Source organism: Anoplopoma fimbria, chromosome 2 (genome assembly GCF_027596085.1).
Source record: "Anoplopoma fimbria isolate UVic2021 breed Golden Eagle Sablefish chromosome 2, Afim_UVic_2022, whole genome shotgun sequence".
Classification (NCBI taxonomy): domain Eukaryota; kingdom Metazoa; phylum Chordata; class Actinopteri; order Perciformes; family Anoplopomatidae; genus Anoplopoma; species Anoplopoma fimbria.
Genome location: NC_072450.1, coordinates 18,258,490 through 18,283,180, shown reverse-complemented (window position 1 = coordinate 18,283,180; position 24,691 = coordinate 18,258,490). Strand labels below are relative to the sequence as shown.

The following is a 24,691-nucleotide window of genomic DNA, read 5'->3' as shown; positions in this document are numbered from 1 at the left end:
GGCAGTAATATAACACTGACACGACTAGAGAAATACACAAGGCCACTGTGGGCAGAAGTCACACACAAAGAAGAATGCTAGGATGCCACCCACTGCAGATCCAGGGGGACAGACCCTTCTCTGTTCAACTTCTCCCTTTCACTGGAATTCCCCTTAATAATGTGCCAGCTTACACAGTGTAGCACTTACATGCATGTGCGCACACAAGCACGCACACAGACGCATACTAAATTGTGGGGACACAGGAGGGCCGGGAGAGAACGAAAGGGGGTTTGGAAGAGGACAGTTGGAAGACACTGGGGCTGTTGGGTTGAGAAGAGGGTATTCCTTTTGCCCCAGGCAGTATAGACAAGCCTGGCAGCCAATTAGTGCGAGCTGAAGCCACCCCCACAACCCCACTCCCCTCACCCCCTCCCCTCTGCTCAGCACTGCCCTGGTCTTCTGAACTTAGTGTGGTCAGGGCTGGAATGTTGAAGCAGGTCATGTTCACATGCACATCAAAAGCGATTAAGTACAAGCCTCCTGGATTAAGATGAGTCTGTGGACCTTCACATCTTGGGCTAACCTCTCGAAAGCACTTGGCTTTCTCCTGCCACAACAGTATCCAAGTTCATTTTGGCCTGACACAGGTCCCTCCTTTGCTTGTGGAAGTAATACCAGATTACAGAGCAACTGTTGTTAAATGTTGATATAATGGGTTTTTTCTTGTTCTTTTTCTCCTCTTTTTGTTTGTACAGCTGTTCTTTAACAGTGGGATATCTGGCTGTGCTGCTCTTGTATGGCTTACTTTGTGCAAAATCTCATTTCAGTTTATACATGAATTGCAAATAACACTTGGCTAGGAGAGGGAACTTCTTTAGGTGATAAATACTGTTGAATTGAATTGTTGTTGCGGTATTTGTTGCACATTTTTTAACAGTAAGGACTATCACTTCCTTCTCCTTCTGCCTCTTCCATCTCTTAGCTAAACCTCAGCTGTGCATGGTTTGGCAGACGCTTCCTCAATAGTACTGTGAGGGTTAACTAATCCCTCAGTGGCTCAGGTATATGGGACATGTCCTGACAGGCGACCAGCAACTCCAACACACAGTGCAGGGATCTGCACAGCCCACAAAAAAGGGGGATTTTCACTGGAGCAAGAAGGTCTAAGAAAACAAAAGCAGCGGAGGGAAGATGAACACCTCCTTGACAACATTCTTTTCTTTGTTGAATCAAAGTAGGTGAGAATAAAAGAAACACCCATCAAAACACCCATTCATAAAACATACCACCTTGAGGTGCCTGAGGTGACAGGAGGGGGGGAGCAGACTGAGAGATAGGATCACTGACTGGTCAATGGGCACAGCAAAGTTAGAAAAGGATATACAGGGATGATATACAGTGTTTTAACTGAAACCTGCGCTCTACCTCTCTTACTCTACCCCCTCCATCCCTCTCTCCCTGTGTGTGTGTACATGTGAGGACCCAGCAGGCTGGAAGCTCTCCCAGGGCCCAGATGCTCTCTGTCAACACCGAGATTCCAGAGAGGAAGCAGGGCTTTACAGCAGCAAGCTGCACACACAGCCAAGCCCTGCAAAGACCAGGAGCCAGGAGAGGACAACCTGCTCCGCATAAACACAGACCTCCCTGTCTCCTGTCTGAGCCACTGGTTCTGCTTCCTGGCTCAGGATGGGCTTGGTTCAGACCAAGCTAGTAGCTGTGAAGTCCTGGGAGTGGGGAATGAGCCACGGAGTTCCTCTGGCCGGGCTGGGCCCCCTCTCCGCCTGCCACCGTCAAGAGGTAAATAGCTATTGGCTGCTCAATAAGTGGCTTCAGTGCGTTGGAGTGAGGGGCCTTTTTTCCCCCACACTCTCCCAGCCTTGACAAGCATGTATTGACAGAGCAGTTACACACTAACCCATTGGGGGAAATCCTCCACATTGTGCCCCAGGCAGCTGATAAATGGAACTCATACAGTACCTGTAAGCATGATCTCCAACGCATGGTCACGCAAAAGTGCCTTTGCGCGTACACACCAGTCAATACTGCCATACTAATGCAGGCATAAGTGAGGAGAATAGGGGCTTTATGATATATAATGCAACAAACGGATAGAGCTGTGGAAAGGTAAAGAAAAGAAGAATAGGGGATTACAGATAAGTGTGCAGAGGTTGAACCAATCTTGTACTTCTGTGTCAGAGCTGACATTGCGTCTTTCTAACCTAACTAAAATCTACGGGCCTGTGTCACCTCAGGTGGCTGTATATAACAGGATGATTAGGGAGCACGGTCCAATATCTACAATGTTGATCTTTTGTTTCTATTTCCTTTTTTTTTCACTACTTCTATCATTGATTGTATTTTAAATGATTTTATTCTTAATGCCTGTTCTTTTAATTGCCTGCCCCGAGGACCACCAATAAAAATGTGTCTTTCTGGCTAACTCTGGCATATTTTCAGAAATGGTATTAATATGCACAGTCTCTGTCAAATAAAGCAATAAACTAAACTAAAACATAATTCAATACAAATGTTTGAATTTAATTGATGATCAAGGACCTTGGAAGTATTTTTACACAACCAAACATATAGAAATACAGAGGAAGGAAGGAAAATGGCTTGCGCTGTTGTCCGTGCTGAAATATCACAGAAAGTTGTCACCGTCAATCTTCCTGACTTCCCCCTGACTTTGCCTGTCTTAGCAGTCCACTGGCTCTAAATATCCTCCTAGCCTCCTTGCTGCCAAGTCTAGGGGAGGAATAGGTGGCGGGGCAGAGGAGGAGGAGGAGGAGGAGGAGTCAAGGCTTGAGCCCCCAACGCGAGGGGGGTCCTGTCTCGTCCTCTCTCCCCTCCACCCCTTTCATGTCCGAGCCACTGCTGATAAATAGCTAGGGGTGCAGCACTCGCTTTCACTTTGTGATATGATGTCAGTAACCTTCATTGATCTGCGGGCGGGCAGGCAGGCCTTATCGCTGCCTCTCCCTTGTGATATACTGTGATCCAGGGCCCTGACTGCTTTTTAATACACTGCACTTTAGGTAACGGTGTCGCAGGCTAACCACCCTGCCTACTAACACCTGAGGCCGTATTTTACAGCAGTGCTGTGATGGCCAGAGAGATTACACAGAAACTAACTCTGGGAGAGCCTGCCAACAAAATGATGACAGTGGCTGAAGTGGGACAGTGGAGTTGTGATACGGGGGAATTCTGTATTCTTTATTACGTCTGATCACTTTTTCTGACACAACTTCACATTCTAGTGAGGTGAATAGAGCAGGGAGGCAATCACAGGGTTGAAAATTCAGAGAATTGTAAAAACTTACATGTTTTGGCCTAAAGCTCTCGTCAGCGTCATCAAACTCATGCACCTCCTATCCTAAATCTATGAGGGATCTATCTTGTCTTTTTTCGGAACCTTTCGATCCCGTAGCGGTGTCAGAGGCGCTACCTGTGCTCTACTTTTAAGCTTAATCAAGCACCTGTGTCAGGACATAGAGCTTGTATTGACAGAGCACGGGGCTCTTAGCTGGGCTGAATTAGTGCTGACAGCCACTTCCTCCCACCAGATTTATACATGCACTCGCTCAGGGACGACACCTGAGGTGATTGCTGGGAGTTGGACCCACAACCCTAAGAAAATGACCATGAGTATGCCATCCAGAGTACTCTGTGCCATCAGTGGCACACTGGCTCGTGAACAGGTGGACACTATCAGAGGTAGTGGTCCAAGCGATTCCATAGTGGCACTGAAAATGGAATTTAAGACAAATGCAAGTTATATAAAGTGTAACTATATAACCTTTAATATACACAAAAGCATGCTCAAGCTAACCACCACCCCCATGTACATGGGTTGAGGAAGGCTGCAGATAAAGGAGACTGGACGACTAGCGGGAGAATTATCCCAACTATTGATTTTAGCTGTTGGGTATTACAAACGGAAACAGCGGGTTTATCAGGCCAGGATCCCACTGCACTTTCACTAACTAAACGAGTATTTTCCGGGCTTATCAGGCAAAAAGCCTATTACTGATGGTCTCAGCCTCCCCCACAACTAGACAAAGAGAAAGTGTGGCCACCATTATGTATCCACTGGATGGGTAAGGTTGCACAGCTCTTTTAGGGACCTCTTACACTTTCCCAGCACTTTCCCACACCCAAATTGATATCTATATGTTCATCACCAATATAATAGTCCTCAGGGGTGTTGCACATTTTATTATATTTATGTATATTTACTGCAATCTGCTTATGGATTTAAGTGACCTCCTCAACTGTCTGCTCTCCATCGTCCTCTCTCGCTGTCTGTCTCTCCCTCTCCGTCTCCGGGTCAATGTCATTTCTATGGCCTCTGTATATTAGGAGTATAACCAGAGATAATGGGATGTGCTGTAATCCTGAACATAGCCTAATACCAGCCTTAATCATAAGGGGGAAAAAATTTATGTTTTAATTACTGACTAAAAGATTCAGACGGATACCTGTGAAGGTATTCCCAGTATCCTCAGTGAGTGTGTCTTTGTTATTTGTGAAACCTGGGGAAACCCCGGCTCTCAGTATGAATGCTACTCTGTGTTCGCTGGCATGAATTAAAAGTGCCTCTCGTTATTTTTAGATGAAATTATACTCAGAGACATTTTGAATGTATACCCATTTCCCAATATTAATAATGAAGAAGAGTAGAGACAGAGAAAATTTCCCTCAGCAATTACTGTGGAAATCCATACAATGATCAATGTGCAATACCAAGGATTGTCTTAATACATATAAAATATAGACAACACCGCATGTGCGTATGAGTGTGCATGAATTTATTGTGGCGTAAAATGACCTCAACAAGATGAGAATATTATTGAAGGAATAAAAGCTGGGTGTAATGATTTACATATTTCATCACAGGCAGCAATGAAAGTAAGTGATTAAACACACAGTGAGAAAGAGAGAGAGAGCATGAGAGGGGGGGAGAGAGGGAATATTGACAAGACTGAACAAGACAAACTGCTTAACAGAACAAAATGATAAAGAAATAAAACTACTTCCCACTCGGGTCAGACATACTGAAAGAGCATCATGGAACAATAAGACATATTGGATAAATATGTCCACCAGATGCTTTAAACCGTTAGTCTTAGCCAGTCTTGTTCAAACTAAAGACTACAGGAAAATCCTTCATCCATTATGTCAACACTGAAAGGCTTCATGGTTTATTCCACAAGACAGAAGTGGTGGAGACCCGAACCGGGAGTGAAACAGGAACAGGTCGGAGACCGTGGCCAGACTTGGAGCCTACGAAAGGGCAGTGCTCTTCTGCCCACCGGCCTGCCTTCATGTCTCGAAGTCAGCCCTGTAATTTGCTTGGGGCGGAGATAAATCTTATCTCAGAGACCTGATTAAGTTTTTAATTTACACTCCAATCAATAGCCCAGGTCTATTGGCAATGTGTCTAAAACTCTATTTACCAAAGGATTCCCTGCTATCAATTGATCAAGGACCCGGCAGCCATAAATTATGGGAACACATGTGTGTAAGAGAGAGAGGGGCGATGGAGAAAAAGGGTGTGAAGGTGGTGTGAGGATTAGAGAGTGAAAGAGCCAGGTCGTATATGATAGAAAAGAGATATGAGCCGTAGCCTGCTTACTGACAGTCACATGAGACTGGTACACAAGACCTGAGAGCAACACAAACAAACTTTTGAAGCTCTGCTCAATAGACTTCATAAATATTCAGCTCAACAGCTGGTTAACCAACTGTTGGTATTTCATCAACACATCCAAGTCTACCACCACTAAACCCAACGGCAGGAAGAACAGGAATGTGAATGAGCAGTAACATTGATGCAAAATGGCCAGCTCACTCACTCCCATGTGACTTTCCAAGGATTCACACCCATCCTTACTGTCTGGACAAGTGAGACCTCCCACTTCCGGCCCTTTCTGCATGAGCGCCATTATCTGTTTACAGTGCCTACTTTCCCAACGGAACTGTTAAAAAGGACTCTGCTGGGGTCCGGGTTCCCCACATAGACTCCTACGTTCAGTTCCAACCCCATGCTCCATGGCATCCTGCTACGGAAACTGAGTGAAGGATTGTTCAGGCACCCGTTTAAACCACCATGACATCCAGGAAACCGCTATTTTCTGTGGGCTATTTTCAGCCGGTCAGATGTTTGTTTAGGAGTGAAGAAGATGGATGGATTAGCCACACAGTTCTGGATCATCAGAACTGTAAAGATTCAATTAATCTTAACCATCTTCCCTTGATTTCTGAACATGGTTCTGTGAGAGAACAAAGGCAGTACCATTTTGCTCCGGAGTAAAAGGGCACAGGACAGTTGAGACTCTTCTCTGCTGTTCCCATGCAGAGGAAGTGAACGGGAGGGAAAAGAGGGCAGCGTTATCACCGTGGAGAAAGTGTCGTCACGGCGGTTCTGCTCTGACCCTGCTGACTCGCCGATTCCTTAACATGAGATCATTTTGGACAGCTGACCTCAATATCACTGTGCTCTGAGGACGAAACAGATCCTATGGAGCCTCTTATTCCCCTCACCCTGCCTACAAAACACCAGCATGGGACACATCTGACAACTACATGCAAAGAGTCTCCCTTTATCACGCACCACCATTAACAGAAATGAACAGAAATAGAAAAATAATTCTCATTTCTATTTGCGTTGTGTTTCACTGTCTTACACTCCTCATATTTGACTAAGCAGACAATGCAGCATTTGTTGTAGAAGCGACAAAAGTACACTCCCAGCTTCTCAACAGGTCAGCCAAACTAGTACTGTGTGGTTTTTTCACCTACAGTAGTACTTAAAATTACAACATACAATAATAAGGTAGAAAAATATTGTTGTAACAAATGTTTGGGAGGATGTTATGCTGTACTTTGTCATTAGTGGAGAAACTGTCTGGTAAAATCAGGCATAAACATGTGTCAGAATTACATGTAATTATAGTTGAAAAACTTCCGCAAGGGAGTATGAATCACCTCTGCAGCTGGTTAGTGCGGCAGGAGAGAATACAGTGCCCTCACCTTCATAACTGCACTGGGGGGGAAGGGAAGACAGACAGGCTCATGCTATGTCAGGGAGCCCGACTTGCTGGTCCACTGCTGGATTATCTAAAGAGCCACCGACGGATATGTGTAATCAGCCCCATCCCCATGTTTCTCTCTCTCACTCTCTGCCTCTCTGGCTAATGTCTCCGCCTGATTCGATTGAGGCAATTAGGCAGTAATCTATAGAGCTAGGGAGTGATGGAAACATTTCCCACTGTCCTCCTCATGTTTCTCAGAGCTGCTATAATTAGCTAACTTTGTTTCTCATTAAACATCAGAGGAGTATTTACATACCCGGATCCAATTTGGCTCTGTAGAGCCCATTCCTTTTAAACCGTCCTGAAACCCTGAAACATGTCTGTAAACAAAGTAATGGAGAGGCTGTAATCTGCAGTTATTTCCATCAAACATTTATATCTTATATTAGTAAGACACAATGTATCTAGAATGTACGGATTAATAAAAATGTCAGAGTGTGTGTACATAACGCAGCAGATGATCATTCCAGAGCAGTGTGTTGTTTTAGATGTAAATGAAGCCTGGGAAGGCCTGTTATGGCGTGAAGTCTGATCTTAAAAATGGAGGACATCCTTCCATCCCTGGTTTAAATGAGCCGTCATGGGAACCGGCACTGTAAACCAACTTATATTCCCGTATGGCTCGTATTCAGTTTTAATCGTTTTTGCAGCAGCAACAACAGAAGGGTGGAGAAGTTTAAACTAAAATGCACATGGACAGATGTTGACTATCTCTTCTTTTTTTTATTTTGAATCTAAGTTCTGTAACTGATCATCATAATCATAATGTATCTGATATTTGAAAGAAAACAATAGTATGCACTCTGACAAATATTTTTTTATATCAACTGTTAAACTGTAGCTGTCAAGAGTTTGTTAATTCATAAGGGTTAACTTCTACTAATTCTTTTGCATATTCTGTCTCCATATTGTGGCAGTTTTGCACAGTGGCACCACAATATCTCAGTTTTAGCATACCGCTTAGGCTTATTTATTCCAATTAATTTGCAAACAACACAGAAAGCTGTCATTGTCTGACATGAAAACATTTTCTTTTACATTTTGAAAGAATTTCTGTTAAACATTTTATATTCATGTGCATATTCATCAGTAAAAACAGAGAGAAAAAAGTTAAATCTTTTTTCTTCTAAAATAATTTGCACTTTATAATCAGTTCTAAATAGTAGATCATTTTCTCTTTCAAAGCAAGATACATGCAATAGAAGCTTGATTTTACAGTTACGTTTGTCTCTATTTTGATTCGAATATCCTTTAATAGTTAAATATTTCTACCAAGCAGATTTTAAATTAAATTTAGTTTATTTAAAAAAAGAAAAAAAAAAAGAGTACGAAGTACGAAAAGTGCAACTTCTCATAATGTTAAAAGCAGTGGGGGAAAAAAAATCTACAAGGGCATTAAACAGCAAGGGGATGCAGGGAATCATCAAACCTTCATTCATTCTGAACAGCCCAATAATCTGTTTCAGCGGACTACAAACAGCCTGTTAAGCTGAACAACAGAGGTCAGAGGAAGAGACAGAGGCTCCCTAAAGAGTGGATCTCTATTTAAAGCTACTCGGGCCTGTGGCAGCTCCTACAAAGAGTTTTACTGTAATTGTAACTTTTCAGTTGATATGCAAAGCAGCATGGATCATTTTATGTCCCCATGGTAACACAGCCCCTGTTTAGTAAAAATGTAATGATTAATCATGGTTTTGATAGCAATGGACAAAATCATTGTTCCAACATTAATGGAATGTGTGTGTGTGTGTGTGTGTGTGTGTGTGTGTGTGTGTGTGTGTGTGTGTGTGTGTGTGTGTGTGTGTGTGTGTGTGTGTGTGTGTGTATGGACACAGTGACACAAGGTCACTGAATGTGGATCCCTAGTGGTTACCACAGACATTGCAGCGAGGTACAAAGCTGACTCCCTTCCCGTGTTTGTTTGTTCTGTTTATTTCATTGGAAACAGTTTGTTGGGACACATCTACCTTTAAGGGAGAAAACAAACTAAACTAGCTCACACTTTGACGATTAGAACCTCTTATTTTGTGTGGGCTGCTACACATGTAAAAATAATTTACCACTACTGTGGCTGTAGGCTTATTTTAAGGTGAAATAATCAGAACACTGTAACAATGAAAAGTTCAATATGTTCATATTCCTAAAGTGTGTTGCTTCTTTCATGCCTGGCATCAACAAAATAGGGAAGCCTAACCATCAGCGGCTGTGGCGTAGTGGAGAGCAAGGTAGTTCTCCAATCGGAGGGTCGGTGGTTCGATACCCGGCTTCGGCAGTCGATGTGTCCTTGGGCAAGACACTTAACCCCAAGTTGCTCCCGAAGGCTTGCCATCGGTGTGGACTGGATGTTGCATGTTAGTTAGAGTCTGATGGTGGCACCTTGCATGGTAGCCTGTCATCAGTCTTTGAATGGGTGAATGATATGTAATATACTACTGATTGTAAGTCGCTTTGGATAAAAGCGTCTGCTAAATGACTGTAATGTAATGTAATATAATGTACAATAACTGTCAGGATTTACATTGTTCTGGGCCAACATAAAATATTAGTTTCGTTTGGATTTTTCTCCTTATGATTCCCTGAAACTACAATGTGTGTTGGATGTGTAAACTTGTTTATTGGAGTCCAGCAAAAACAGGTTACTTGTGCTGAATTATGACAGGTATAACAATCCTAAAGCTTTAATATCCTGATGTTAGGATGTGAATGAAGAACATATAAATCCAATCTGCCCATTGCCTGTCTATAGTATGGTGTAGCTTGAATACATATGCAGTAGTACAGCCAGGACTGAGGAGAAGGGTAATTTAATCAGCAGCACTCAGGTCTGACACAGATTCGCTTTGACAGTTGTGCTTTACCAGTAATTCATCTTCTGAAAACAGACACTATCCCAACAATAATTTCTTTCAACTCCAATACCTGCCAAAGGGGTGGGTGGAAACTGAATAACAGGTTTTCATTGGCTAACACTCCAATCCCTTCAGATCTCATCCTATCAAGAGGAAGTTTCCTTTTCCTGATGTCCCTGAGAAGGCAAAAGCTGCTCAAATAGAAACAGTGAGACACAGATGGTAATTCCTGCAATTATACCTTAACTCACAAGTGACCACACTTTTTGAACAGACTTTTTGAACACAAATGCTGGTGGCGGATTGCATACGTAAACAGTGTGAGGGGTAGAGCTGTGTGCAGAGGTCCAGATGGGCAGGCGGGGAGGCCTGTCCTGGGAAAGGGCTGTCCCAAACCCATACGCCCCTCCTCAGTACCCCTCTGGCCTTGTGTGCAGGACTGCAGCTAGCCTGGCCTGAGCAACAGAGGGTTAACTGCACTGCCCAGGCAGAGGCGTGAAGTGAAACAATGAAATAATGGCAGCGAGTGAACGCTCAAAGGCAGGGGGCAGGGCGGGTGTGGGAGGGTGGGGGCTCGCCATAGGCTCCTGCAGATGTTGCCGGGCTTCGCCGGGTCACACAATCACACGTATTAGCATTCCTGATAGAGGGAGCCCGGATTAGGGAGCTGAATGCCTTTCTCAACTCTGTCAGAGTTTGAACACGCCGGAGAAGCAGAGCAGAGGGAGAGAAATCCCAGACATGTGGCGAGGAAAGGTGGAGACAAGAGTATAGGAGATGAAAAGCACCCTCAGACAGTGCTGAGGAAAGGCCTAGCGCGCAGAGAAAGCAGGCACAATGTTGAAGGAAGTGGGAGAAAGGCAAATGCAGAGTAAGATTGACAGACAAATTGCGCCAAATTGACTAAAACAGCTAATGAAAGAGTTTAACAAACAGACAATAAAGAGAAATCAAGCATGTGATAATTTAATGGTTTTGTGAGGCTGGCAGAGGGAGTGTATATGTGAAACGAAGATTTCTATTTGTGTCTGAATGAGTGAATGAGCATAGACAAACGGCTTTCTTTCTTCTTTGTATGTCTGAGTGAGCGAGGGAGAGCGAGAGAGAGAGCAGAGACAAAAGCTTTTCTGAGTGTATGTGTGTGCCGTCCTGTCCTTTTTTTCCCAGGACAGAGGTCCGGAGAGGCCTCATATTTCTGGCTGCTGTCAGGCTGGGGCGAGAGGCAGAGACAGCAAGGGGCAGCTGTTTGCTACGAGGTAGCCTGGTTCCCTCACACACGGCCTTTGATCCAGCCTGGCTTCCTTGGCCAGCCAAGTCTCCCCCTGCATTATATATATGTGTCAGGGTATGTGTATGTCTAAGGGAGAACACATACAAGTGTGGGTGTAATTGGTGTAGTAAACAATGCCAAATCATGGAACAAGCGGTGAAACTCTAGTGGTAAAATGAAGTGAGAGGCAACACTAATCCAGTGCTTATGCTCTCTTCCGCTCTCTTTGTTTTAATGCAAGACAAATAATTTCACAGGAATGCAGCAGGACTAGTTTGATACGGTTGTGTATTTAGCAGAGATTTCAGAATAAAGTGGGGACATGTGAATAGTCAGACATTAGAGCGCACACGTGTTGAGAAACACTTAATCTTTTACTTTTTACTCTTTAATAAAAGAAGATAAGGCTGCAGTGGATTTTTGATTTTCGAATCTTCTGCAGAAAGAGTATCAAAACTGCAACTAATCCAGATATAATTATGAACTACTGTGTACACACCTTTTACCACAAGGAATCGGTTGTGGTTTTATTACTACAAATAATAACAGTAATTTTGGCAACAACAGGAAGAGGAAAATAAATTATTCAATTCAGATTTCAGTCCCCAGTTATACAATGAAGAAAATTGGGATAACTTAGTATGTGGGCTTTACTGCACTATGATTTTGTCTGAGCGCAGGGAAATCTTTATACAGGTTTCTGGTAAGAGATTTTCATTGCATCCTGCTGTCACTGTCCTTAGATCCCTGACAACAAAGAAAAAAAACAGGCATCGACACCGAAAGCACATAAAAACCATCATATTTGACAGTTAAGGGAGGTGTACCTTTGTCCCCAGCCAATGACTATCAGTGACTCTACAAGTTAATATTTGCTTCTGCCTGCTCATAAATTTGCATTGCATTAGAACCTGACCTAAATGCATTTTTATCTCCCAAAGTAATTAGCTGCGCGTTAGTTGTAGGAAAGAGAGAGAGAAGGTACTATGAGGCTGAATCCTTCCTGGGTGAATGGGTGGCAGCTAGACGTTAGCTACAGGAGGAATGGCTACAGCGTGAAGCAGAGCTGGGCCACCAGATGAAAGAGGAAGTAAACAGGGCCAGAGTGCTGCCTCTTTAATCTACTACATTAACTTCGGCACCACAAGGGGAGGAGCCAGCATGCAGGCAAACAGCACAGCCATACAAAAGAGGAGTGTCAATGAGGGGGTAATAAGGAAAGACAATGAGTAAACAAGCAGGGGAAGTCCAGGCCTGGCGTGCTAGTAACTCCCCGCTTCTCACTGCCTGGCACACACAAAGGCCCTGCTGTAATTAGCCACCCCAATAGGTTGTTTAGCATTTGCATATAAATGCCCTCAGAGGCAAACGCTAAACACGCTGACACAAGCCATGCCCAAAACAGACGTTCGCCACACCTCTACCCCTCCAGGAGGTCTCAGGGGTCCACTTATGTCGGGGTACCCCCTCCCTCAGCCTCGTGCTTGTACCCACTACAGGCAAGCTGGCATCCATTACACGAAATGCGGACAGCTCACCATAGCACGGGTACTCAGTTCTTGTTTCTAGAGGGATTGTGAAACAGTGTAGCCAGGCTTCCTGTTGAAGGCCCTCTCACAGCCATCTGTCATGTGAAAGTACATTTTTGTCCCTGACCACAGGACTGACGCTCAACAAGACAGAGGGTGCAGGATGTTTTCTTATACAGAAATACTATGTCCAAGACAAGAATGAACTCTTATAGATAACTCCATGCACAATCATACATCCAATGTGTATTTGCACATGTGCATGAACGCGCACAGAGCTTTTCCAAGGAAGCCAAGGGGCTACAGAGTGTGAGAAATGAGCATTCTGTCATGATCAGGGTCAAAACATGCAGGCTTGTTTAATTTACCCTGTCTGGCAGAAAAAAAGTGTGATATTGTACCAGGGTAGATCAAGCTGGTATATTAGAGTCACAGTCTACAGTTGTGATTTTTCATGCTTTATTGTTATTCAAAATATTTGTAATGTGATCTTTGCCTGAGTTCAACACTTCCTCTTCTTTCTACTGTTGTTTTGACAATGGCGATACTTAAAAAAATGAAGGAAAAAAAAAATACTAGCAAGGAAGGAAGTGATGAGACTGGTGTCTGTGCCCCACATCCCTCCCCCCCACCCTGACCACCGCCTATCTCTCTTTTCTCTCCTTCCTCCAAACCCATATTCTCTCCAGTATAAACAAAGGCTGTGTCAGCTACACACTTGTCCTGTTCCTGGTGCTGCTAGGAGGGAAAGAGTGCATTCACAGAGCTCCTGCACCATACATGGGCTACTTCCTGTGTTAATCCTCGGCCCAGAGTGCAATTTTACTACGACAGTCAGCACTGCTCGCAAGAGTTTTTTGAGCTTTGCTCATGGCACAGGAAAACCACAGAATGAAAAGCTATCCTCTAAAAACCTAGTTGTTGCCTGCCATATGGCCTGTTGTTCCCCATCAGGGCATGATCCAACACGAGGAAACACCTGGCTCCAACACAAAGCAGGCAATGAGAGGAGCCTATTTTATAGCCATCCTCCTGCTGATATAGAGACGCATCGTACCTGAGTTGCAGGGGCAACACTAGATCTACAGAGAAGATGCTGACCAAAATCATATGAGGCAATTTCTTTTGTTTCTATCAAATGCATATCATTTAGAATAGCTCTGGGGAGAAGGTGCTTAAACATTGCTCTGAGGGAGTGTAAAAGAGTAGCAGAAGACAGGAAAAGCAAAGCATGTCTTGTCAAAGATTTGGCACTTGGCATGTAAGGAGGAGAAAAACTGTTCTAACAGTCAGTATCCGTTGTGAGGCTCACTCTTACCTCAGCCTGACTTCCTATATGTGGTCAGGGTGTGCTTTGTTTTACTGTTTCACACAACAAAGCTCTCTAGCTATTTGTTACAACCTGAGTAAAACCAAAAAGTAAAATGTTCCGCCCTGCTATAGAAAATAAGGAAATGTTCTTTTGAATTACACCTAAACTGCAGTGTTTCAGAGTTGCAGACAAATCAGGTGATAGAAGGCATGTTTTTAAATCATGCTATTATAATAAGAGGGCATAGTGGTTTATTCTGTTAGCATTGGGTCCCTGAATTCACCAGAATATCACCAATAGCTGCATAAACTAGCCCAGGCCCCTATCTTCATTCATTAAACAGTAGGGAAAATGAATGCCATGGTGACCAGACGAGGCAAATGACGTCACAAAGCCGAGGTCACCAGTCTGTCACGGTCGTCTGGCCCTGTGTCGGCCCCATGGGACCTGCCCCACCCCCCTCCAGCCGAGACCCAATCTCTGCTCTGTGGCACTGAACGTCAGAATGAAAAACCAAACAGTCGCAGAGGGCTCCGTGTCCAATATGTAAACGCCGCGGCACTGTCGCTGTCATGAGACATCAGCCGCTGCCACTGGGCGCAGCAGCAGCGGTTAGAGCGTAGCCTGCCACAGAGGTGGGAGCATTGGGACCAGCAGACAAGAACTGCCATTAAACTGGATAAACATACATTTCTAGTTTTTTGTGTTGGTATATGAGTGTTAGGGAGAAAAAGAGAGTATGTGTCCTCCTCCTCAGGCTTAACACACACACACACACACACACACACACACACACACACACACACACACACACACACACACACACACACACACACACACACACACACACACACACACACACACACACACTGTACATACAACAACTCTAGTTTTCGATGTTGCTGTGTGGGAGTCTGCTTCTCTCTAATCAATTTATTATGAGGCACCGGGGTCCTTATGTTTGTTCATTTAACAGAAGGAAAATGAGAATGAGCATTTGTTTTAGGTACAGTGAGACCCAGAGAGGAAACCACACGAATTTCGGGAGGAGGAGAGCAGCAGATAATAAGAATGGTGGCGAAGGCACGTGAGACAGAGACACCCAGCAGAATAATGTAGAGGTGTGCTGGTTTAATTGCAGTGTGGTGCAATATTTAATGTGGTCTGTATGACACCTGGCATATATGGTTTACACTCGGGACAGTGCCAATTATAATTCAGCCAATCAGAAATGTTTCATAAATCCACTGACATGCTCACTGCAACAGCTAGATGCTTATTTGACGAGATGAGAAGAGATGGCGACAGAGGAACATGCAGTATATCTTCTTTTTAATTACAATGTCTGCAGAGGTGGAACTCTGCTATAAACAATCATCTGTGCAATCAAACACAATACCACCAACACTAGGCATTATAATAACACATTCTCTTACATTCACAGTATTTTTATCATTATTGGTAGTAACACAACTGAAAGAAAATGTCAAATAATAAAAGAGTGCATGGCTAAAGAACAGAGGCATCCAACTCTGTACCGTTCATTCAGCAGCTATAGAAGCGAGATTTCATAGTTCGATTTGATAATGACTGTCAGGTGGTGGTGGCGGTCAGAATGGCCTAGATATTTACTGGCATTCACAGAGGCAAACACACACTCAGAGTATTACAAAAAAAATACTGGATATCATTACTACTCTGCTGAATGTTAAGCTCTAATAAATACTTAAAATCATTTTCATAGCTCATTAAAAATATAAAATGTGTGCATCTTTAAATGTGCTTTTCTAGAGCAGTTCGTAATATCTCAATTCTAATAACACTGGAGGTGCTAACAGGTCCTTCACAACCTACATTCTAAAATTATATATTCTGATCATATATGTTTTGTGTTTGCATGCGAAGCACCGACACAGGTAAAAATAAACGAAAAAAATAACTTCAGTAGCTTACTATGTGACTTATATGTAATAGGAACAACAACAAAAAATAATATATATATATTTACATAAGTATATAATAAAAAGGCTAGTTATGCATGAGTAATGAAAAGCGAAAGAACGTACATTATATGTGTGCACATACTGTTCATTGTACACAGAGACGTGCCCGTGTGTTTTGAGAAAAAAGGAAAATATAACGGCAGAAGCTGGAAGAGAGCTGACATCAGAGGACTACGGAGGCTACAGCACTTAGAGGCCATTTTATTGCTTTGCTGTGGTCAAGTGAGGTGCACCGAGCTCAATTCCACCACAACAATGGCAAAGAGGGCCGCAGAGACAAAAGAGGGCTATCCCTGCTTCTTAACCCCTTCACTGCTGGCGGATCAGTCGCCTGGGGTACCGAGCGAAACATCCACGGGCCACCTCAGGAGAAGCAAGGGGAATGACAAATAGCACGTCGCAGCTCATGTACCTGCTCTGTATGACAACGGCTCACACACATTTAGTGACTTACGCAGTAAAAAACGATACATGCACACACACCACATGAGAATCTATCAATGGGAAGATGGAGACGGCTGCTTTTTATGACCATGAAGAAGCAGTCGGTAGCTTCACCTCAGCCCTGTCTCTCACTGAAACACACTGCAGCCGGCTCTCTATGTCCTTCCACCTCTGCCCCTCCCTCCCTCCCTCTCTCTCTCCCTCTTTTTCTCTCTCTCTCTCTCCTCCACTGGGAACATGGACGGGCTAACACACATTTGCAAGTGAATTACACTTTTTGTGGAGATTTTTTGTTTTGTGTGCATGTGTGTGTGTGTGTGTGTGTGTAAGGGTGTGAGAGGGAAAGGCTGCTCCTGCCATCGCTCTTTTCTTTTCTTCTCTCTATAATCCTGAGGAGGATAAGCTGTGAGGTACACAGAGAGGAAGTGCCATAGACCTGCTGGGGTCCAGCACATCCTAGCAGTGCATTCCTACAGCCCAGCTATCAGACACACGTATAAACAGATATAGACTAAAACCCTCTCAGCCGCACGTTACTACCATTTGTCGTAGTGGAGTGGACTCAGAGCACACACACAGAAAGGAAATTAAAATCAGAATGACCTGAATCTGAAATCAAAGCTTTAACCAAGATCTGAAAACAGAAATTAAATATCATCATTCTTGGAAAAGCTAAAATGCAGCACACATGCAATTCTATAAATCAGAAAATGTGCTGTCAAACGCTATCAATCTGTCCATCTATCTGTCTGTCTGTCTGTCTGTCTGTCTGTCTGTCTGACACACTGTTAATACTAAGCATGTCTTGGGAGTAGCAGAGGAGAATGAGTAGCATTTAGAAAAGCAGCTAAGTCTATAGCAGTGTAATGTTCATATCACAGTCACATAGCTCTTTATTTGGCCTTTCAAACAAGCCCCAGCCCACTGAACGACAGAAAACCGTAGAAGCTGATTGCTTGATTATACAAACACACATCGTGTATTCGGTACTTATACAAGCCGTGATGTTGCATCACCGTGTGACCTGGCTATAAATCAGTGACGAGGAAAATGGCACAGATCGCCTGACTAAATTCAAACATGTCCTCTTTTATACAAAATGTAATTTCTTACATATTTCAGACATTTTATTTTTTTTTACATTTAACCTCTGTGTAAATTGGTGATTACACAAAGTTTTTTTTATTTTAACTGAAATATACATATTTCATTTTAAAATATGTAATACAATAAACAATATGGAACATGAAGGAAGAAGCTATGCAACTGATGCATGTCATATTTCAAACCTGTCACTGTGTCTCTCTCTCTCTCTCACACACACACACACACACACACACACACACACACACACACACACACACACACACCCACACACACACACACACACACACACAGTCACAAACACACTTTCATTTCGGTTACACAATGCAGATTTCACAGACACAGATAAACAATGCGAGGGCAGTTATCACTCCACGGAGCACAGTAACATAGAGGAAGAGGAAGAGGATGACAAAGAAATAGGGGAGGATAAAAAGACGGCGTGTGTGTCGTCAGAGTCACAGGCCAGAGGGGCCCATGTATTGTTCCAGGGCTCAGTGTGGGGAGAGAAAGGCAACCTGGGCCGCCTCTGTCTAAGCGTCCTCCATGTTTTATGCATTCTGTCCTTTGTGATGATAAGCGCCAGTGCGGAGGGTGGAATGCCGGCCTCCAGGGTCCAAGAGAGGGGTGGGCATATGGAGGGGGAGGCTGAGGTGCAGATCAGTTCAATTTTTGCAGCCCTTGGAGTGGTCCCTGTCATCCCTGCCTCGCCGGCGTGTATGCATATGTAGCCTATACAGACACGAAACCGCTGTTCCTCCCATCCCTGAACACTAGAGCTAGCTGCTGCTGCCCCAGATAGGATATAAACACGGTCGGTCGTAGCCGCTATGCTAAACGCACACATACACACACACACGCACACGCACACACACACACACACACACACACACACACACACACACACACACACACACACACACATGCACTCAGCCTTTTACGATACTGCCAGCCCTGGACAGGCATGCATCACACAGGTCCCTCTGCACACAGTCGATACAGCAACCCAGAAATAAAACCACTGTTACAGCACAGCTATCTAACAAACAGCCTTGTTTTCCATGAAACTGATATTACACATTTATTAAGAACGCAATATTCTCGTCTAGGATGGAGATCCACACACACAATATAAAACCCCCCTTCCATGACTATAACAGCATTCATTTATTGTTAGAAATAGAATACATATTTGTCTCACATAATATTTTGCTCTAATCTATGACAGCTAGTGAAAATTCTGCACTGAAGGAGAGAGAGTCGAAATAGAAGCCACACTATGCTTTTAACATGTTTTTTTTTCTTTCCTCGTATTTCTATTCCCTATAAGAGTGCTAGATAATCAGAGAAATGTTGCATTATCACAACATAAGTATGCTGTTATTTGTCTGAATTTGAACACTGGCTTAGATTTTTGGAAACGGCTCAAAATTAAATAAAATATTAATAACCATAAAAACAAAAGTGTATCATAACAGGGCTTGGACGTGGCACACTCAAAATAAATTTGATTTCTGTGATGCCATTAAAGACACAACTCATAATGCATCTGTGCACACACATGTCGAAACCCAAGCGCATCTTCACAGTCATAAATCTAGTCTACCACAATGATTTAACCAAGATTGTTAACACGATAACATATTGTGAAAGAGCAAACCACAAAAATCTGCACCACCTTCGCTTCAAAAAGATAAAAGGATGACATTGAAGAAGAAGAAAAAGCTCAGAAAAAGACAAGGAGGGGAATTTTTGAAATAAAAAGGTGCTTTCTGTGGATAAAAAAAAAGAACCCTTTGGACACTCAGGGCCGCTGGGATTAAGGATAGTGAACAGCATTCATGCACACCACAAGCATGCATACACACACACACACACACACACACACACACACACACACACACACACACACACACACACACACACACACAGCACACACACACACACCACACACCTGAGCATGACAGTCATCTCCTCCACTCTCCCTTCCCACTTTTTCGCTCACCCCTGTGCTGAGCCAGATCCCCCCCCCCACCGCCTGCTCTTTTACGACAGCGTGACATGTACACTGGCCTTGGCTGCAGGACAACCGGAAAACCGGTCGTCGTCGCTGCACGTCCTTGCATATTCAAAACCACACATCAGATTCAGGGCCATCATCTGTGTCGACTACCTTCATCTACATATGTCCATACAGCTAATGACTGACACTTGACATCCTTCTGATTTCAGTGAAGACACATCCACACAAAAAGGTAGAGCTTTGTATTTTTAATATCTGCCTCTCGTTAAGCAAAAGGCATACAGTGAAAAGGGTATTTATTTAAACTGATTAGTTTATTAAAATACAAAATAAGTAATAATAATAATAAAAATAATAATAACAATTTCTTTCAAATTTTCAATTCACACAAGACAGAACATCATTCTATATTTTTCTTATCAGAGCATATATAGGTGGATTTTTGTGCTCTGTGTGCAAAGACTTCCTCCAAGAGTGGAGAATCTCTTATGTATGGCCTTAGCCTACTGGTAACCCAAAGAGGGCTCTCTCCGACCGATAACACGGCAGCGAGCTCCCCCACGGTGCCAGTGCCCGAGCACGGAAAGGTGGGAGTTAAGGAGGGAGAGATATGCAGAGACACATTGAGAATGAGATGAAGAGAGAAAGAAAGAGGGAGAGAGAGAGAGAGAGGGGGGAGAGCACAGTGAGAGGAGGAGAAGGGGTTATGACAGCCAGAGGCGCTGTCTCCCCTTTCTCTGTGTTACCCCCAAACCATGAAACAATCCATGACGACTGCTACTGCCTTTATCTTATTTCCCCCGACTGGAAGCGCTATTCCTGTTCATACAGTCAAATGGCATCTGAAGACTCTGAACGTACCTGTCATCGGATATGGTAATAGAGGGGGGACCAAGTGCAAACAGTGGACAACCGTTTTGTTGCTGTGCAGGATCAGTGGCAACTACAGCAAAAAATACTGTGATCACATCACAGCATTACAACACCGACTATTTTCTTCGTGATAGTGAGAGCAGCAACAACACACAGATAGCAGTTCTGCCATATGCACTTACATGATTAATCATAAAAATAGAATCATGTTGAACCACTAAATGCACGTCACCACCGTCACAAATAAACAAACCTGCACTTTTGAGTCATTTTGATCTTACCAGACAAAGGATTTTGTTATATGTCTAACACATTCAAATAACATGTTTACAATTTAGTGTTTTTTTAAATAACTCTGTATGTAATGGTTTAAAACACTTGCCTGATGTCACAAACATATCTGAAGCAATTCCAAATAAATTAAACCAAAACCTAATGAAATTAATTGAAATTATCAGATGTATGAAATATCTGCAGTATTTTTTTGTTATTCTAAACAGAACATTATAGATATTTCCCATTTCCCTTCATTTATGGCAAATAACCAAATTGTAGCTAAATTTGTTGTTGATATAGATATTTAAATGTTTTTTTTTATTAAATAAGCTAAAAATAAATAAATCTTGAAAAAGCCTTTATAAAACACGTCAACAAAATAGGAAGAAATAACTCTGACCACAAGTAAAAAGCTCAAAATCAAAATGGCCCACATAAAAATTATTTTTCAAAAATTCTGTCAGTTGTAAATCACTCTGGTGGCACTTTAACAGCTCACAGTTCTCATGACCGCAATACAACCAATATCACAGCCAGCGATGAGCGTGAGATAATATAGTTAGCTACGCCGAACACAGCGTCTGACAAACACATATTTGAAATAGAATACATAGATATAAAACAACAATGACATTCCTACACCGTTGCCAGCAACTGTTATAATTAAACATAAATATGACGATGAGACAAGACAGGAAAATCAGACAGGTGAGCTGACAGTAAACATTTCTGCTGTCTTTGTTTTGTAACAGAAGACGGAGAGAGAGGGAGGAGGAGGAGGAGGAGGAGGAGGAGGAGGAGGAGGAAGAGGAGAGGAGTGTTACTGTCAGACAGGGGAGGAAGGGAGACACTCGAGTTCTGGCACAGAAGCCTACCTGCCCCATCCACACCTCTGAGTTCCTAATAACTGGAATCGAAAGACAAACACAGACTTTACTTTTGCAATCACACAAGTAACCTAAAACAAATATATTACAATACAAAACAAGGAAGGAGCTGTATGAATAGTATCACTGATTTGAATTAATCAGCCACTTCCCCCTCTTTCTCCCAGTGCTAATCTCTTTCCGTACTGCTCCTCTTCAGTCTGAAAGGTAGGAATCTGTTTATCTGACCTCTCCCCCTGATTCCTCCTCTATGGCCCATGGCTATCTGACCCCTCCACCCAACCCCCTCAACACTCCTACCCTCAGCCCCCTTTTCCTTTTTTGCCTTTCTCTCCCTCCCTCATACCTTAATGTTTTTGCTTTTATTAAACCTGTTACCAATCTATTTTGTTTCCCCCCCCCCAATCCCAAAGCTAAAGCCAAAGTCTTAATCCTGCAGATGCTGACAAACCACAAGTGCATTGTGTGGCTACCAAAACATACCAAACAACTACCATCAGCCCTTTTTCCACCCAGCAAGACCCACTCTCTCCCCATCATCCATCGGCTGTTTGCGCGGGGGTTTCCTCTCTTTCCTTTTTATCTCTGCACTCACTCCATGACCCCTGTTCCCCCTGTTTCTGGCTGTCTGACCTACACCCCCCCCCCCCCCTCACACACACAGCTTCTCACCCCCTCTCTGTTTCCCCCAACGGTACACATATCCTATCCTTGCCTCTGTGCTCGCTCGCAAAAACCCCTTCTCTTTTTTTTTTTTTGCCTCTTTCTTTTCCCGTCTCTTAAGTCGCGAGAAATATCCGAGTCTGTCTTACGATTCTCGCTGCCTTTTTTTTTCTTCTTCTGACTGTATATAGCTCCATCCCATCCGAAAAATAGTTGCTATTTTTGGTCACATTTAAAGGAGATTTTCGGCTGGCAATTACACCTATACGTCAAGATAAGAGTTTATTTTTTTCTGATCAGATCCATTTTTTGGCGAGGTTGGTAAAAATTATAGTCTTATGCAGTAATAAAATATATATATTTGTTTTTTGCAAAGGGCCTATTCAGCTCAGTTGGGCTTTTTCCTCTTTGCAAATATTCATATTTTTTTCTTCCGGGAGGCCAGTGTGATGTATTTCGGGTCTGTGGAAGATATCTCGTGTAGTTTAACTTTGAAAAAAAAACCAAAACATACAAATGTGAACCGGCTAAGCGGCCACTAAATGCATGCAGTGACCTATAGGTTTAGCCTGGACCGTTCTTTAGGTTTCCGGCTGTAACTTTGGAATGATTATGTCTGCTTAAGGTCAGACTAATAGGGCAATGTTTTGTTTTCATTCCGGTCAGCGTTTCTCGGGAGGAAAAAAAAAAAAAAAGCATTCTCCTGAAAGTCAGATACGGTAGCCAAGTAGTTGGAGGCGGCAGATCCAGCCTGCCTGTGTCTCCCCTGAACCACATGTCTGCTCCCCAGACGCAGCTCAGACTCTCGGGCTGTCCGCGTACACGGTCCTGCTGATCCGCTCTTGTCATGAAGGAGACCCGGGGCTTCGTTTATCTCAACACACCACATCCACATTAAAAAAACACACACACACACACACACACACTCTCGCAAACACGAACCCATTCGCGCACGCACGAACACTTACACACACACACACACACACACACACACACACACACACACACACTACACATGTCGATCGATTTGCATGTGACTTCGTCAGGGAATGAGCGAGAATCGACTCAAAAACAACGCTTCAAAAGAGGCAAACAGCGATGAAAAAATAAAAAACAAAAAGAGACAAGATGGACAAAGTGGGGTAAAGGGGGGAAAGTGTAGCGAGAGGAGCTGAGACAGGGCGGAGGGATTGCACATTTTCTGAGAGAGACGTGTCGGAGAAGAACAACAAAAATGTGTTTATCCAGAAGAGGAATAAGCAAACGACGGTTGCAGAAACCCCCCTTGGATGTGGCAAGTGTGAAAATCTGTCAAAAAAAAAAAAAAAAAGAATATAAAGCGAGAGATGTCTCCCCTTTCACCGGACGCACACGGACCCACAGGCTGGACTTGGAGCTCCTTTCCTGGGCTGCGCTCATGTGGAGCTGCCGCTGCCCTTCGTCCGCCGCTCAACACTCAGCCCCGTGTCTTACTGCCTCTGTGCCTCAAAACACGTTTCTCGACACCCCATAAGCCCCGATACCTTTTCCCGACCCCACCGAAATGCACATATTTGCCTTAGAACCGTATTTTTCTACGGTCAACTGCTTGGAGGGAGAGAGAGAGACAGAGAGAGAGAGAGAGGATCGCTGTCTTTTGCCCGTTTCTTATCTTCCATTCATGAGGAGGAGAGGACGAACGCTGATGTAAACACAGGTAAACGATACGAATAAAAACCGAGAATAAACCAGGAAACTTGCATGAAATGAACTTGTGATCGCTAGTCTTTTCTCACAATGTGAAAATAGCCAGCTCCGCTACACGTAAACTAGGAACAGATAGGAGAGAGAGAGAGAGAGAGAGATTCAGATAAGTCTGCAGCGAAAAGAATAGGATCGTGGAAACACAGAAAAGGAAAAGAGACAAACGCAAAGTTGAAACTTACAATTTCTCGCTGCCGCTTTGTGATCCTCGCTTTTTAATCCAGTATTGAGATGATTTAGCTAAAGATCCCATCAAGGCAGTCCCCTTTTGGTCAGTTTGCGCTTAGGGTGGTAAAAGAAAGATCATTGTTGTTGCGGAGCGTAAAAAAAACCGAAGTAGGTACGCTACTATTAGTTGTTAAAGGCAATATAAAAATAATTTGGATGCAAAGCAGGCGATGAGTCTTGTGTTAGAGGGAGCGAGGAAGAGGTGAAAGTGAGATCTGATGATTGAAAAGAAAAAACTCTTTGGATCTTTATTCCTGCTAATTAGTTTCCTGCAAAAAATGGCTGTGATTAATTCAGTGCGCATGTGCTTCATTACACAGGCACGAAGGGAAGGGCTAATTAGCCGCCTTCTGGATCAATAAGATTCAGCAAAGGAGAGAGCTCGGGAGAGAGAGGGAGGGAGGGAGGGAG

At 43.4% G+C, this 24,691-nt stretch overlaps 1 protein-coding gene across 1 annotated transcript in view; it reads right to left on the bottom strand.

Moving 5' to 3' along the window:
• zfhx3b (zinc finger homeobox 3b) overlaps window positions 1-24,296 on the bottom strand; it is a 134,849-nt gene extending 110,553 nt beyond the window's left edge. The window contains exon 1 of the mRNA XM_054615178.1: window positions 24,235-24,296. The gene's annotated coding sequence lies outside the window, so the exon portion shown is untranslated. The remainder of the gene's footprint in view (window positions 1-24,234) is intronic.
• Window positions 24,297-24,691: the final 395 nt, after the last annotated feature.